Genomic DNA, 16,260 nt, shown 5'->3' on the forward strand with positions numbered 1-16,260 from the left:
TATTTGCCCCTCAAAATATTTCTATTTCCTACCTACATGATAGTACTCAACTAAATCAAGAAGATATATGCACCCCTATGTTTATTGCAGCATTATTTACAACAGCTAGAGTATGGAAGCAGCCCAAGTGTCAACTGATAGGTGAATGGACAAAGAAGAGGTTGTGTGTGTGTGAGTGTGTGTGTGTGTGTGTGTGTGTGTGTGTGTATGTAAACATTACGGCTATAAAATTTCTTTGTCGTACTGCTATATCCCATATTTTGGTATGACATGTATTTGGTTGTTTTTTTTTTTTTTTGTCTGATATTTATTGCTCTTTTAATTCAACCCTTGTCAAGTGTTTGTTCAAAAATATGTGGAAATTAACAATTTTACTTTTGATACTAATTTCTAGTTTTATTCCAATGTGATCAGAAAAGTACTAGTTACGATTATAGTCTTCTTAAATTTGTTAAAACTTGTTTTGCAACCCAACATAGAACTTGTTTGGATAATGTTTCCTGTGAGCTTGAGAGAAAGATCTATTCTGTTGTTGGATGGAGTACTCTGAATGTCTCTTGGGTCTAGTTCATCTGTAGTATTGTTCACGTTTTGTTTCCTTATTGACTTTTCTGTCTGAGTGTTCTATTATTGAAAGTGAGATTTTGAAATCTATTATTTTTCTCTGTTCTTCCTTCATTTTTGTCAGTATTTGCTTTATATATTATATGATGTTTATATAGATTTATATAACTATAGTTGTAATATAGCATAATTATATATATTTGTCATTCTTACATCTTCCAGGTGAATTGATCCTTTTATCATTATGTAATATCCTTCTTTGTCTCTTGTGATAGTTTTTGACTTAAAGTGTATCTACTCTGATACAAATTCAGCTATCTCTCCTTTCTTTTGGTTCGTATTCCAATGGAATATCTTTTTTTCCTTTCCTTCACTTGCAGCCTATGTATGTCCCTAAATTTGAACTAAGTCTCTTGTAGACAGCATGTAGTTGGATCTTTTTTTAAAATCCTAATTAATCACTGTGCCTTGGGGGAAGATTAACCGATTTCATTTAAAGTAATTACTGATGGGAAGAATGCACTCTTGTCATATTGTTTATTGTCTCCTGTCTGCCTTGTAGTTCTCTTGTTTCTTCTTGATAGCTTTCTTCATATTTCATTGATTTTTTTTTGTATCAGTATGCTTTATTTGCTCTTTTTATTTTATGTACTTTCTTTTTTTAAAAAAAAAAGATTTTATTTATTTATTTGACAGACAGAGATCACAAGTAGGCAGAGAGGCAGGTAGAGAGAGAGAGAGAGAGGGAGAAGCAGGCTCCCCGCTGAGCAGAGAGCCCGATGCAGGGCTCCATCCCAGGACCCTGCGATCAGACCTGAACCAAAGGCAGAGGCTTTAACCTACTGAGCCTTCCAGGTGCCCTTCTTTTATGTATTTTCTATATGTATTTTCTTTTTGGTTACCAAGGTTTTCATAATACTATTAGTTAAAAATACTCTATTGTAACAACTTCAATAATGTATTTTACACTATTACAACAATTACAATTATTACAATAATAATATATTTTAATAACTACACTTTTATTTACTGCCCCACTTCATTTTTTTTAAGATTAAAAAAAATTAAAACTTTTTTGAAATGGAAAGTTAGAGAGCACAAGCCAGGGGAGCTGCAGGCAAGTAGAGGGAGAGGGAGAAGCAGGCTCCCCGCCAAGCAAGGAGCCCTATGGGGGGTTGATCCCAGAACCCTGGGATCATGACCTGAGCTACCCAAGTGCCCCCCACTTCATGTTTTTGATGTCACAATTTACATCTTTTTATATCTATCCATTAACATACTTGTATAATTATTTTCATATTTATCTTGTAACTTTTTACTAGAATTAAAAGTGATTACCCTTCAACATTACAGTATCAGTATTCTGTATTTGTCTGCATATTTACTTTTAATACAAGTTTCCTATGTTTTTGTATTGCTCTTCAGTCTCTTTTAATTTCAAATTTAATGCTTTCTTTAGCATTTTTAGTAAATCAAATCTAGTGGCAATGAACTACTTAAGGTGTTATTTGTCTGAAAAAGATTTTCTCTACTTTTGAAGGATAGGTTTGCTCAGAATAGTATTCATGGTTGGCAGGTTTGTGTTTTGTTTTTCTTTAGCCCTTTGAGTACATCAACCTTCAAAGATTCTTCTGAAAAACCTGCTTATGGGACTTCTTATGGGAGTTCTCTTGGTGCTTTTAAAATTCACCGTGACTTTGACATCCAATAATTTAATTATAACACGACTTGATGTAGATTTCTTTGAATTCATTTTATTTAACATACATTTGGCTTCCTGGATATGATTGTCCTTTTCCTTCCTCAGATCTGGGAAGTGTTTTGGCCATTTTTATTTTTTAAAAAGGTTTTATTTATTTTAGAGAATGTGAGCGGGGCAGGAGTAGAGGGAGAGGGAGGGAGGGAATCTTAAATAGACCTTGTACTGAGTGTGGAGCCCAATGCTGGGCTTGATCTCAGGACCCTGAGATCATGACCTGAGCCAAAACCAAGAGTTGGGTGCTTAACTGACAGAGTCATTTAGGTGCCCCTGGCCATTTTTATTTTAAATAATTTTTGGCCCCTTTTTTCCTCTTCCTGGGACTCCATCATGTGATTTTTTTTTTCCTTAAGCTTTCCTCATTTTAATTTTTTTTTCTTTTTTTGTTCCTGTGAGAGGATAATTTTCATTGACTTATCCTCAAGTTCACTGATCCTTGCTTCTGATTGATCTAGCCTGTTGTTGAATATCTCTAGTACATTTCTCAGTTCTGTGTCATAGTCAGTTTTGGACTTCTGTTTGGTACTTTTTAATATTTTCTGTTTCTGTTAAAATTATCACATTAATCATGCATTGTTCTCCTGACCTCAGTGAGCATTTTTTTTTTTTTAAGATTTTATTTATTTGTTTGTCAGAGAGAGAGAGAGTGCGCAGAAGCAGGCAGAGTGGTAGGCAGAAGCAGAGAGAGAAACAAGCTCCCTGCCAAGCAAGGAGCCTGATACGGGACTTGATCCCAAGACCTTAGAATCATGACCTGAGCCGAAGGCAGTGGCTTAACCCACTGAGCCACTCAGGCATCCCTCAGTGAGCATCTTTATAAGTTATTTTTCTCTATCAGGTGAAACAGGTATCTATATTCATAAGTGTTGGCTTCTGGCTTCTGTTCCTTAATTTGGGACACATTTTTGTGTCTTCATTTTTTTTTTTTTGACTTTTTATGTTGCTATTTGAGCATTAAAAAAAAAAAAAAAAAAAAAAAAAAAAAAACTTCCTCTCCGAATGTTCATAAATGTTGTAGTCCAGAACATCATCCATCAGCCAATAAGATTTTCAGAGGGCTTCTCAAGCTTTTCTCTAATGCAAACCATTTCCTTTATTCTTATTAGCAGCTGGGAGTCCTGGGTTTACTAGATTCCACCAGTGCTCAGAAATAGGCAAGATAGAAGCCATTTGCTTGGGCATCCCCTGGGAAAGTAGAAATATTGGATGAATGGTCCAGTTCTTCCCTTGTCAGAGAGAAGCTGAGCTGTGATCTGGAATTTCTTACTTATTGACTCTGTACTGAGTGGGTGAAGAGGGCTATCATGACTGCTGGCATAGTAGTTCAAACTGCCATCTTTGTTCGGTCATTTCCAGTGTCTCTTGGGGCCTGCCAGCATAAGAAGTTAGGAAATACAGAAGCAACTCCCTTGGACATCCCTGGAGTAGTTGGAACATTGGATCTGCAGTCCAACTGTTCATTCCCAGGGAGAACCTTGAAGCCAGGGTTTTCCTCCTGATTCTATGATACTGTACTGAGGGTATGGATTATGGAGAGGGTATTTTGAATTATCCTTACTTTGATGTGGCTGGTTTCATGGTTGGTCAGGATTTAGCGACCTATCGATTAGTTTCTTAATTTCTTACAAAGGAAATTTATTCATGTATTGTTGTTGTTGAATCAGTGTTCCTATAGGGAGGAAGAGTCTAGGGTTTACTATTCTCCCTCTTTCTGATGGACAGCCTCCTAAAGCTACAACTTTTGAACAGATACAATCAGTTATCAAAGGTCCTAATAACTTGTGCAGATTTGGAAGTAGCTCTTAAATCAGTGTAATTTCTCATAAATAAGACTTGACTAGCATCATGATTATATTTCTATCTCTGCTTGCAGATGAGCAAACAGTGGTAATAGAGCTATAACATAAATAGTATGTAGGAACAGGATATTCCTTATGGGCTTGGGAGGATAACATGCATATATTGATTTTGGAAGCCCAGAGACATTTCCTTTTTTTTTTTCCCCTCTCAGATTTAACTTAGAAGTAAAGATCAACTAAATAGAATGTGCATGGTAAACATTAATGAATAATGATTCATTAGCTCAGTGATTCAAATGCTTTCCCTAGTTAGAAATTCTAAATTACAAGTTCAACGAAGATAAAATTTATCTTTGTATTCATTACTATCAGACATACATGAGCCCTTATATCTGGTGGGTGTTCATTAGTTGTTCAATGAATGAACAGATGAACAAAAGATTTTTGTAATGAAATTCTATTCAAAAAATGCTGAAGAATATGGTGCAAAAACTTCTCCTTGCTAACCAGCAGCATGTAGAACCACATCCAATAAGTACATCCATCAATATTCTTTATAGGATTAGTAATCCATATTGTTCTGAAGGAAAACTAAAAATTAATGTCTGTTGTTACATTTTCCTTGCCACAGATGTAGGAAAAAAGGGATAATGCTAAATGATACTCTCTTGACATATTTTTACTTCCTTTAAAGATAAGGTAATAACAGGAAACCATTTCTAATTTATTCATAAAATACAAGAAAACAGAATTTAGCTTTCAGTACATTAATGGACTTTATTATAGTATCTTTTTCATAGTATATCCTAAGTTGAAAAGAAAATACATGTGTGCAGATATGTTTCAAAATGAGTGGGAACATGGACCATCTGGTAACATTGGAATTCAGTTTATATTGCATACGTTGGTTATGTGTAAATGACAAATGAGCTCCTGGAACTCTGAGCTAAATAAACTAAACAAATTTTATGACGACTCTCAACTATTCAAATATGGTAAAACAAACTTCTTAAAACACTAATTTTAATAAAGCCAGTATTTCTCCCAAATCATTTAGATAAGAGAACAAGTGGTATGTTTTTTTAATGAAAAGTATAATGTCCCTCTGAAAACTTTAAGAAAATTATAAATAATATATATTAAAAACACAAAGGTATTACTTCAGGATGTCATCTCCGGCTTTGATAGAATTTCTGGTATTTGACTAGTGCTCTTACTGAGAACAAGCAGAAAAGCTGGATGAAATACCAGAAATAACTGCTGCAGGGCGTCAAAGATTTGCTGAGGTAGACATAACTTCATGGGCATTCATGATGAAAAGAGGGGAACTTGTGAAAGTTGAGCTAATGTTCTCAATTGTTATTTTCACTTTGTGGCTTTTTTTTAAAATTTTTTATTTTTTATAAACATATATTTTTATCCCCAGGGGTACAGGTCTGTGAATTACCAGGTTTACACACTTCACAGCACTCAACAAAGCACATACCCTCCCCAATGGAACTAGAGCATATCATGCTTAGTGAAATAAGTCATGCGGAGAAAGACAACTATCATATGATCTCCCTGATATGAGGAAGTGGTGATGCAACATGGGGGCTTAAGTGGATAGGAGAAGAATCAATGAAACAAGATGGGATTGGGAGGGAGACAAACCATAAGTGACTCTTAATCTCACTTTGTGGCATTTTATGGGGGTGGGAATCTGCTGGTTCTTGGAACTGGCCATGAGGACCACTGCTGAGGAAGAGAGAAAACAGTAGAGCTAACAACAATTTTAAGAAACCTGGGAGACGAAAATGGCAGTTGGTATATAATTGAGAGTATTGCCAGGACTTAAGAATCCATGATTCCAGAAAGAAAGGAGGGAATGAGAAATGAGCATGAAACACAATTTTTCTTCAAAGCATTTTCTGAATTCATAAGCAGCGTAAGATAAAAGTACAAAAGGGGGCTGAAAAGTAGAGTAAAACTTTCTGCAGTATTCTGTTACTGTACAGACAAAATTTGAGTGTAGGAAATCAAAGGCTCTATGAAACACTCCAATCTCTAGGTTTGTTTCCCTGGAGGAGTAGAAGCAAATACACATGGAGCCCTACAAAGACTGAAACCCATTATTAAACAGCTTATTATTGATTAGATTAAGGTGATCTTTGATTTTTACAGCCTACTAGAGGATTGGTGAACCTATTCTGGAACAAGTTAGTATTATTCATTAGCCTTATGATTTTGTATATAAAATTTCTAGTATTTAAACAAAAACACAAAATACTAGATGACAAATCACCACCGAACTCTGTAACATACCACAGTTACTTATCTATTGTTCATCCACCTGTGGTTTAATTGGGGGCAAAGTTGTTTCAGTTTGATGTTTGGATAGAACAAGTCTACATTACATGTGTTTATTCTAGAGTTCATGATAAAGTAGTATGATCTACCCAAAGGAATTTTTCTCAAGATAGAGGTAGATACCAGAGGATCAAACAGAGACCCATGATGCTCATTAAAGTCTAAACTTATAATACTAGAGAATGCCACTTCCACTGAGACTGGATTGGCTAAAGAGAGTCACAGAGCAAGCTTCCTATCAATGGGGGTAGTGTCAGGAACTGTGGAGTCAAATGACTAACGGCATGCATTCAGGAAAGAGAATTGAGAAAGCAGTGTCATCTGTTGTAGTCCATCATTTTAGTTACAATTATCCCCATACCTACCACAATCAGAATTTACTTAAATCCATCCTCAAATCCTCAAAAATTTTATCCAGTCATGGTATTATACTTCAAGTCCAGGATATTGTTGTTTATGTCTGGTCTGGATAAGGTTTCTTAATCTGGAGAGCTAGTAAGTAAAAAGGCAAGTTTTCTTTCTCTTGTTACACATACTCCCCTCCCAAAACAGATTCTGGAAGAGGGATGGGAAAATGTAACAGACATTCTAATTTGAAAGAGAGGAGCAACAGGAACATGTAGCCATCTTTAAAATGCATGGCCATTCTTGAATTTTTTGAGAAACAATATTTTCTGGCTCCCTAATCTGAAGTTAAAGAATAGATCTTTAGCTCCTTGTGATTGGTTCTCAGTTAATCTCAGTTCATTGTTTTCCCATGATTCGTCTCTCCATCCATTCTTTCTTTGCCACTCTCTTCCGTGTTTACCTCTGAAGGTGTCCTGGGAGAGAATACCTTGCTTAGTAGCTGAGCAACTTTTTATTAGTCTGCTGCTGCCTAACAGTGAAAAGGTGGGATCCCAAAAGTGTCTTTCCATCTCAATTGTGTTTTGTTTGTTTATGTATTTATTGCCAATATATATATTTTTAACTCAAGATATTTGATCTGACCATGTGCACAATTATTGTCAAGATGCCTTTCTTTCTAGATTTACTTGTGGATATTTGGGGAATATAATGACAGTGTGTGACTGTCTTTATCTTTCTAGAAACTGTTTATTTAGAGAAAATATTCTAGACACAATTTTCATTTTCCTAAAGGTATTAATAAGGAGGCTTAAGCCACACACTTAGTTAAGTAGTTACCTATTTACCCCAAGAACATCTTTCTGTGTTGGAGCCCTGGATACCCCCTGCTAAAAGGTGTCAGTGCCTCGATCTGGTAAGAAACAGATTAATTTTCCAGTGCATCTTCTGGGCATTGTTAATTCTTTCTAAGTTTGACTTGCAGATTAGCCAGCTTTTTCCCCCTTACCTCGTCTGTTTCTTGTGGCTCCTTGTAAAATGCAGTTAGCACCAGCCAACTCATGGATTCAGCATTCTGCCTCAAAAATCTTCACACCCCACATGACAAGTTAATTAGGTACATTTTCTGTCTTCCAGGTTATTACAGATGACAGTTGTACCAAATATTTGACAGTACATAATAGAGATCATTCTAGACTTCAACTATCTATAACAATTTCCCTATGAGGGATACTTTTCCAAATTTTAAAGACTAGTTTCCTTACTGTTGCCTCCTGTTCCTAAAGTCACTGCCACATTTGGGATTTTGGGGTGTGTGTGTGTGTGTGTGTGTTCTTCCAGCTATACCTTGCTTCTATATACTAATTTTTGTCTCATGCAACTATTGGCACAATAATCTTACTGAACTTAACATTCAAGATTTTAAAGACTTTAGGAGTGCCTGGGTGGCTCAGTCAGTTAAGCCTCTGCCTTTGGCTCAGGTCATGGTCTCAGGGTTCTGGGATGGAGCCCTGCATCAGGCTCTCTGCTTCCCCCTCTCTCTCTGCCTGCCTCTCTGCCTGCTTGAGATCTCTCTCTCTCCGTCAGATAAATAAATAAAATCTTTAAAAAAATAAAAATAAAAAAAGATTTTAAGGACTTTAAACAAATTACTTGTCTTTTTTTTTTTTTTTTTTATCTGTTCATCACCCATCTTGCTGATGGCCTCTAGCCATCTAGCCAATGGCTAGATTGAGCTCTGCTTGGTTTTAAGCTGGAGATTAGGTTTGTATCAGTTTCATTTGCCCTTCTTTCTGTTAGAATGAGGGCTTGTTCTTTCCTTGATGGAGTTCAGAAATTCCAAGAGGACAAGTGCGTGGATATGTATTCTGTCTCGAGGTTCAGAGTCCACACAGACATTCTTTTGGCCAAGGGAAAGCACATGGCCAACCCCTAAATCAATAGAGTGAGGAAGTATACTCATCTTGTAGTGGAAGGAACTTCCAAGTTAAGTCGCAGAGGGGCTTGGTGCTGAGCAGAGATGTGTTTGAAAGAATGAAGTTTCCCAAGTCAATAAATAAATAGGACTAAGGAGGAAAGGCATTAAATGGAAACACATCAACATATTAGATTTTATTAGATAACATAACTAAGAAAAAAGATGAAGTATATTTTGTCATAAAAAAGGAATGTATACATATAAGCAATGGAAATTCCACAACTAGCTTAAAAAAATGACAGTTTATACTTAATATATAGATTTGACAAGGCCAAAGATGATTAAAATGTATAAAAATGAGGGTGAAATATTATGTAGTATGAGGTCCAATAATGAGAAGACAGTTGCCCAGAAATATTTGAGGAACTAGTGCTCAAGGAGTTTTAGAAAATGAGCTGCAAAGCTACATGTTTAGGGGCTACAGTTAAACTGAATCAGGTTAAAAACAACTACCAATACAACAACAACAAAATCTCATCTAGGCATAATAAAGTACCTCTTGAAAACAAAAGACAGACAATCTTTTTTTTTTTTTTTAAAGATTTTATTTATTTGACAGAAAGCGAGAGATCACAAGTAGGCAGAGAGGAAGGCAGAGAGAGAGAGGGGAGGAAGCAGACTCCCTGCAGAGCAGAGAGCCTGATGCAGGGCTCCATCCCAGGACCATGTGATCATGACCTGAGCCGAAGGCAGAGGCTTAACCCACTGAGCCACCCAGGCGCCCCCAAAAAGACAATCTTTTTTTTTTTTTTTTTTTTTTTTTTTTATTTTTTATTTTTTATAAACATATATTTTTTATATACATATATTTTTATCCCCAGGTCTGTGAAAAAGACAATCTTAAATCATAATACATTCCTGGGGGGGAGGGACAACTTTGAAAGGTACTACCTAAAGTTTTAAGCCATTTTTTTTTTCCAATGGAAACTATGGACAGCTGAAAAAAAATTGAATGCCATATTTAAAGTGCAAAAGAAATGTCAACATGAACCTTTAAGACTAAAGAAGGAAAAAATTATCCTTTAAGAGTTTTCCAGAACCCTGAGTTGATTCAATGCAAATCAAAATTCTAAAAAAAAAAAAAAAAAAAATCTAAAATTAGTTTTTCAGGCAGAAGGAATATCATGTATCAAAAAAAGAAACTAAAGAATGCATAGCAAGAAGGCATTTTTAGAGAAGTCAAAATAATCACCATGCTGTACATGATGATAATGTATTTTGTGGTTTAAAATAAATGAAGAAATAGAATCATCTAAACAATAACATGAAAAGCAGAGAAGAATAAGTCACGGAATTCAGATGTTCTAAGGTTCTTATATTGTCTTGGGAACTCTTTGATGTAATTAAGAATGCAAGCCATAATTTCTGGTACAATCACTAAAATTATTAGCTCTGTGAAAAATGCTCTTGTATTTTGATAGGTATTTCATTAAATGTGTAGATTGCTTTGGGTATTATAGGCATTGTAACAATATTTGTTCTTCCAATCCATGAGCATGGAGTGTTTTCCATTTCTTGGTGTCATCTTCAGTTTATTTCATCAGTGTTTTATAATTTTTAGAATACAGGTTTTTCACTCCTGGTTAGGTTTTGTGCAATTGTAAACTGATTCCTTGTTTTCTTTCTGCTGCTTCATTATTGGTGTATAGAAATGCGGCAGATTTCCTGCATGTTAATTTTGTATCCTCTGACTTTACTGAATTTGTGTAGCAGTTCTAGCAATTTTTTGGTGGAGTCTTTTGGGTTTTCTATAGATAGTATTATGTCATCTGCAAATAGTAAAAGTTTGACTTCTTCCTTGATGATTTGGATGCCTTTTATTTCTTTGTGTTGTTTGATTGCTGTGACTAAGACTTCCAGTACTATGTTAAACAGCAGTTGTGAGAGTGGACTTCATTTGTCTCATTCCTCACTAGAGAGTGAAATCTCTGTTTTTCCCTGTTGAGGATGCTATTAACTGTGGGTTTTTCATATGTCACCTTTATTATGTTGAGGTGTGTGTTGTCTCTAAACCTACTTGGTTGAGTTTTTTTTTTTTTTAATGATGAATGGATGTTGAACTTTGCAGATGTGTTCTCTGCATCTATTGAAATTATCTTATGGTTCTTATCATTTCCTTTATTATTGTGGTGTGTCACATATATGATTTGCAAATACTAAACCACCCTTGCAACCCAGGAATAAAAACCACTTGATTGTGGTGAATGATTTTTTAAATTGTTAGATTCAGTGTGCTGGTATTTTATTGAAATTTTTTGCATCCATGTTCTTAAGGGATATTTGTTTGTAGTTCTCTGTTTTACTGGTCTGTTTCTCTGGCTTTAGTATCAGGGTAATGCTAGCCTCATAGAATGACTTTGGAAGTTTTCCTTGCTCTTCTATTTTTTCGAATAGCTTGAGAAGAATAGGTATTAACTCTTCTTTAAACGTTTGGTAGAATTTACTTGGGAAACTATCTGGCTCTGTGCTTTTGTTTGTTGGGGGATTTTTTGATTACTGATTAAGTTTCTTTGCTGGTTATGGGTCTTTGAAGTTTTGATTCACTTTTGTCATGGTGATATATATGTTTCTATGAATTTATCCATTTCTTTCAGGTCGTTGAATATGTTGACATATAATCTTTCATAATCTTATAATTGCATTTCTGTGGTATTAGTTATTTCTTATTTGTGATTTTATTTATTTGGGTCCTGTTTTTTTTTGATAAGTCTGGCTAGAGATTTATAAGTTTTAGTAATTTCAACATGTATGAATATATATTATATATCATTTCTGTTCTGATCTTTATTATTTCTTTCCTTCTATTGGATTTAGGCTTCTTCAGTTTTTTTTTTTTTTTCTTTTAGGTACAAGGTTAGGTTGTTCACTTGAGATTTTTCTTCTTAATGTAGTACTGTATTGCTATATACTTCCTTCTACAATGAGCTATCACCTCACACCTATCAGAATAGCTAAACTCAACAACAGAAACAGCAGGTTTTGGTGAGAATGTGGAGAAAGGGGAACCCTCTTGCAATGTTGGTGGGAGTGCAAACTGGTGCAGTGATTCTAGAAAACACTATGGTGTTTCCTCAAAAACATAACAATACAACTACTCTAAGATCTACCAATTGCATTGCTAGGTATTTACCCAAAGAATACAGAATTACTAATTCAATGGGATACATGCACCCTAGTGTGTATAGAAGCATTATCTGCAACAGCCAAATTACGGAAATAGACCAAATGTCCAGTGACTTATAAATGGATAAAGATGTGGCTTTATATACACAATGGAATATTATTCAGACATAAAGAATGAAATCTTGCCATTTGAAACAATATGGATGGAACTAGAGAGTATTAAGTTAGTCAGGGAAAGACAAATAGTACACGATTTCACTAACAATTTAATTTAAGATTAATTTAGAGATTAATTAATTAATTAAATTAATTAATTAAAGATTTAATTTAATAATTTAATTTAATTTTAATTGAAGACATGAGACAAATGAACAAAGGGAAAAAGAAGAGAGACAAACCAGGGAACTGACTCTTAACTATAGAGAACAAACTGATGGTTACCAGAGGGGAGGTGGTAGAGGAATGAGTAAAATAGGTGGTGGGGATGAAGGACTGCACATGAGACGAGCACTTGGTATTGTGTGGAAGTGTTGAATCACTATGTTATACACCTGAATCGAATATTACACTGTATTTTAACTGGAATTTAGATAAAAATTGAAAAAAATAAAAAGGTAGTAACTATCAGGTATAACTAAGGAAAGACTTGATGAACTGGAATGTATTTAGAAGAAAGAATCCATGAAGAAATAGAATGGACATAGTCAAAATGACATGTTGAATTGGCATCTCAGAAAGTAATGAGAGAGAGAAAATGGAGAAGAAATAATATTGACTTAACTAATTGAAATTAAGAACTCAGTGTATTGATCTACACACATTTATAGAAGCATTACTTGCCAACAAACATTAGAAATGTCACAGATATTCATCAAGGATAGAGATATAAATTATTTAGTAGTAATAAATTAATTACAGCTATATCCAACAACATGGATGAAAGCTGAAAAATCATATTGACCAAAAGGAAAAAAGTATATACCTTATGATCTATGAAATAATATTCAAAACAGACAAACCCCTGCTGTGATACTGTGTCTTCTAGTCAGGATGGTGGCTAGTTTGGGAATAAGAAGGTATATATTATTTGGGAGGTGTGTGACAAGGGCTTTTTCTGGTGTGCACAGAGTTCTACTTCTTTATGTGAGTGGTGGTTGCACAGGTATCCTCACTTAAAAATTAATTTGTGTTCTTCAAAAAATAGGGAAATTTGACTAAGTATTCTGATAATATTAAGGTTCTAATGCATAGAAATGTGAAATTCATAAATATTTGCTGTAAACATTTCAACCCTTAGAAATATCTGATGCACAAAGTAAAGAGGCCCCCAGTAAATACTGAATTATGAAGGTAGACTACTGGCTACTGGAAGACATAAACACTGACATCTCATTTAAAGCTGTCATCTAGAAGCCCAGTCCCATTTGATCTGATTCAGGAAGGTTGTTTCAGCTTGTTGCATAAGAAATTGTATTCACACACCCACACACACCCTACAGAGCTCATTTGCTATTTTATTTATTTATTTATTTATTTGTCAGAGAGAGAGCGAGCGAGAGCGAGCACAGGCAGACAGAGTGGAAGGCAGAGTCAGAGGGAGAAGCAGGCTCCCTGCGGAGCAAGGAGCCCGATGTGGGACTCGATCCCAGGACGCTGGGATCATGACCTGAGCCGAAGGCAGCTGCTTAACCAACTGAGCCACCCAGGCGTCCCTCATTTGCTATTTTATATAAGAATTATACCCTTTGTTTCCAAAGAAAAGAGACCCACTCATGAGCCTTCCATAAAGCAAGCTTTTTGTTAAATGCTAAATGAGTCTTTCTTCCTTTGAAGAAAAAATAATTATCATTTTTATTCTTTATTATAAATCAATAAATTTATGTTGGATTTGTAAACTGTAGCAAGCTTAAATGGACTGAGTGAATTGAAACTGGAGATGGAAATCTGCTGGGATTCTATTCTAATCTGGGAATTCTCTGCTTTCATGGGCCTAATGCCTGGCACTTGGGGAATGCTCAATACAGTATTGCTCAACAACAGTAACAATAGTTACTGTTATCTTTGTTATTATTGGTAGCCATAGGCCTTAATTATGTATTACATTTTTTCATTTCCCCTCAGCCTCTTTTCTCTCAGAATGTCTATTTATTAAGTATGTAACTTTCTCATCATTTCAGTCTTTGCCATTTTAAATATAGGAGGTAGAGAACCGAATAGTCATCCTAGCATTCCTAGTGCACAAAATCCTTTGTAGTTGATCACTTCCTGGAATATTAACCGGCCTCCCTGTTGATGGCTGCCCAAACTCTTCTGCAAACTAAAACTTATTCATGTTTCAGTGATGGTGGCCCCATATAGAAGAGTAGCAGATAGAAAGGGAGTTTAGTTTTGACTGAAAGTATAGCTAACATTTTCCAGACAATTCTCAGGTATACCAGATGGTCTCCAGAAAATGAAAGAACACTTTATCTCCCTATAGGTGAACAATGATAGAGGCTGCATATCACCATGTCATTTTATTTTATTTATTTTTTTCTCACTTTTTCTGAAAAATACGTATCACAATTGCTATATGCCAGGCACTGTGCTAGGCATTAAGGAAGCAGGAAAAGAAATAATCTTAACCACATGATGTTTATGTTCAAGTGAAGGAGACAACTATTAATTTAAAAAAAACACATAAAATTACTTCTCTAGTGAATGTAAGGATTGTATGAAGTGTTAAATTTTGGAGACTCTGAAGTAATTTGGTAAACCAAAGTTGCCATTCAGAAGGAAGAAATGATGGAGCTAAGATGCAAAGAAAATAGAATTAGGTGGAGAAGGAAAGTATTGTAGGGAAAAAGAAAAAAAAACACATGCATGGGTCTTGTGGGAGAATGGGGCACAGGAACTGAAGAAGTCTGGTTACTGGAGTGTAGAGAGCTGAGGGAAGCATGGTGTGAAATGAGGCTGCCATGTTACAAATTTTGATGTCTTTGCAGTATTTTAATCATGGGAGGGGTGGTGAGGTACGTTTGAGGAAAAATTACTTAGCTTCATTGTTTCTGGGAGAGTATGGGGTTAGAAAGAAGATAATTAGAGAAATATTTCAAATCATAATGACTTGAGTTCGGTACCCACAGCTTCACAGCAGGGGGTGCTATCATCGAGATAATGATCAGATTGACTCCTGTGTGGAAGGCGTTATTTATTCTAAATGTGTTTGGAAGCTATGCTGTGTGTCAAGTGCAGGGGAAATTTGATAACATTTGTGTTTCCAAATCATAATTCTAGTTACCGTATGGAATTCTGGAAACTTGGATGATTGCCTTTCGTATTTTAACTTTTGAGAAATCCTGTGGTCTGCTTAGTATCAAATCAAATATTCTCTAGATTTTTTTTTAATTGATTTCAAGCATATCTTACGTACCTAGAAAAACATTATACTTTTTAGGAAATTACACATCTCTAACACAGTGTTTCAGTTTAAATATCAAAGAGAATCCTTTAGCTTGCTAATTAATTCATTAATTCATGTATTAATAAATATTTATTCTGTGCTTAGCTTGCACAAAGTGCCTCTTTAGACACCAGGGATGTAACATGAACAATATGTGTAACCTCTGCTTTCATGAGGTTTATGTTAACATCTATTCACCAGTTTTAAGCAACTACATAGGGATCTCTTAAATACAATTAAATATGTGATGTAAAAACATTGGATGCCTGTTTAACAAATAGCAGGAAATAATATAACCAAGACTTGCTGTGGTCTGAGAAGGGTGGGAAAAAGGGAAGACTTCTCTCAGAAAGTTGCATGTACAACTGTGTCTGAATAATTGCAGTTACCTATAGTAAGAAAGTTCCAAGCAGAAGGATCAAACAAGAACAGAGTCTAAAACAGAGAAAAGCTAGCATATCCATAAAACAAAAAGATCAGTATGACCAAAACTGGAGCAGAGAAAGAGAAAGTTGAGGATGATGATAACAGAAAACCATGGGCCTTACAGGCAATTTGAGGGATTGGGTTGGGGCACAAATAACAATGGAAAGGTGGTATGAAATTCTAGTCATTCTAGATGTCAGTCTCAGACATTCTGTGTCAGTTCTGGTCTTTGTCATTTATGGGTTGCATAACTTTGCGATACTGCTTAAACCTCCCAAGCTTCAATATCATCATTTGTGAAACCAAAATAATTACAGAATTGTTTGCATAGGATTATTAGAATAAATTAGAAAATGCATTTAAGTGTTTATTTATTTTTTTTAAAATTTTTTATTTATTTTTAATTTTTTTATTTTTTATAAACATATATTTTTATCCCCAGGGGTACAGGTCAGTGAATCGCCAGGTTTACACA

Source organism: Mustela lutreola, chromosome 7 (genome assembly GCF_030435805.1).
Source record: "Mustela lutreola isolate mMusLut2 chromosome 7, mMusLut2.pri, whole genome shotgun sequence".
NCBI classification, from domain to species: Eukaryota; Metazoa; Chordata; class Mammalia; order Carnivora; family Mustelidae; genus Mustela; species Mustela lutreola.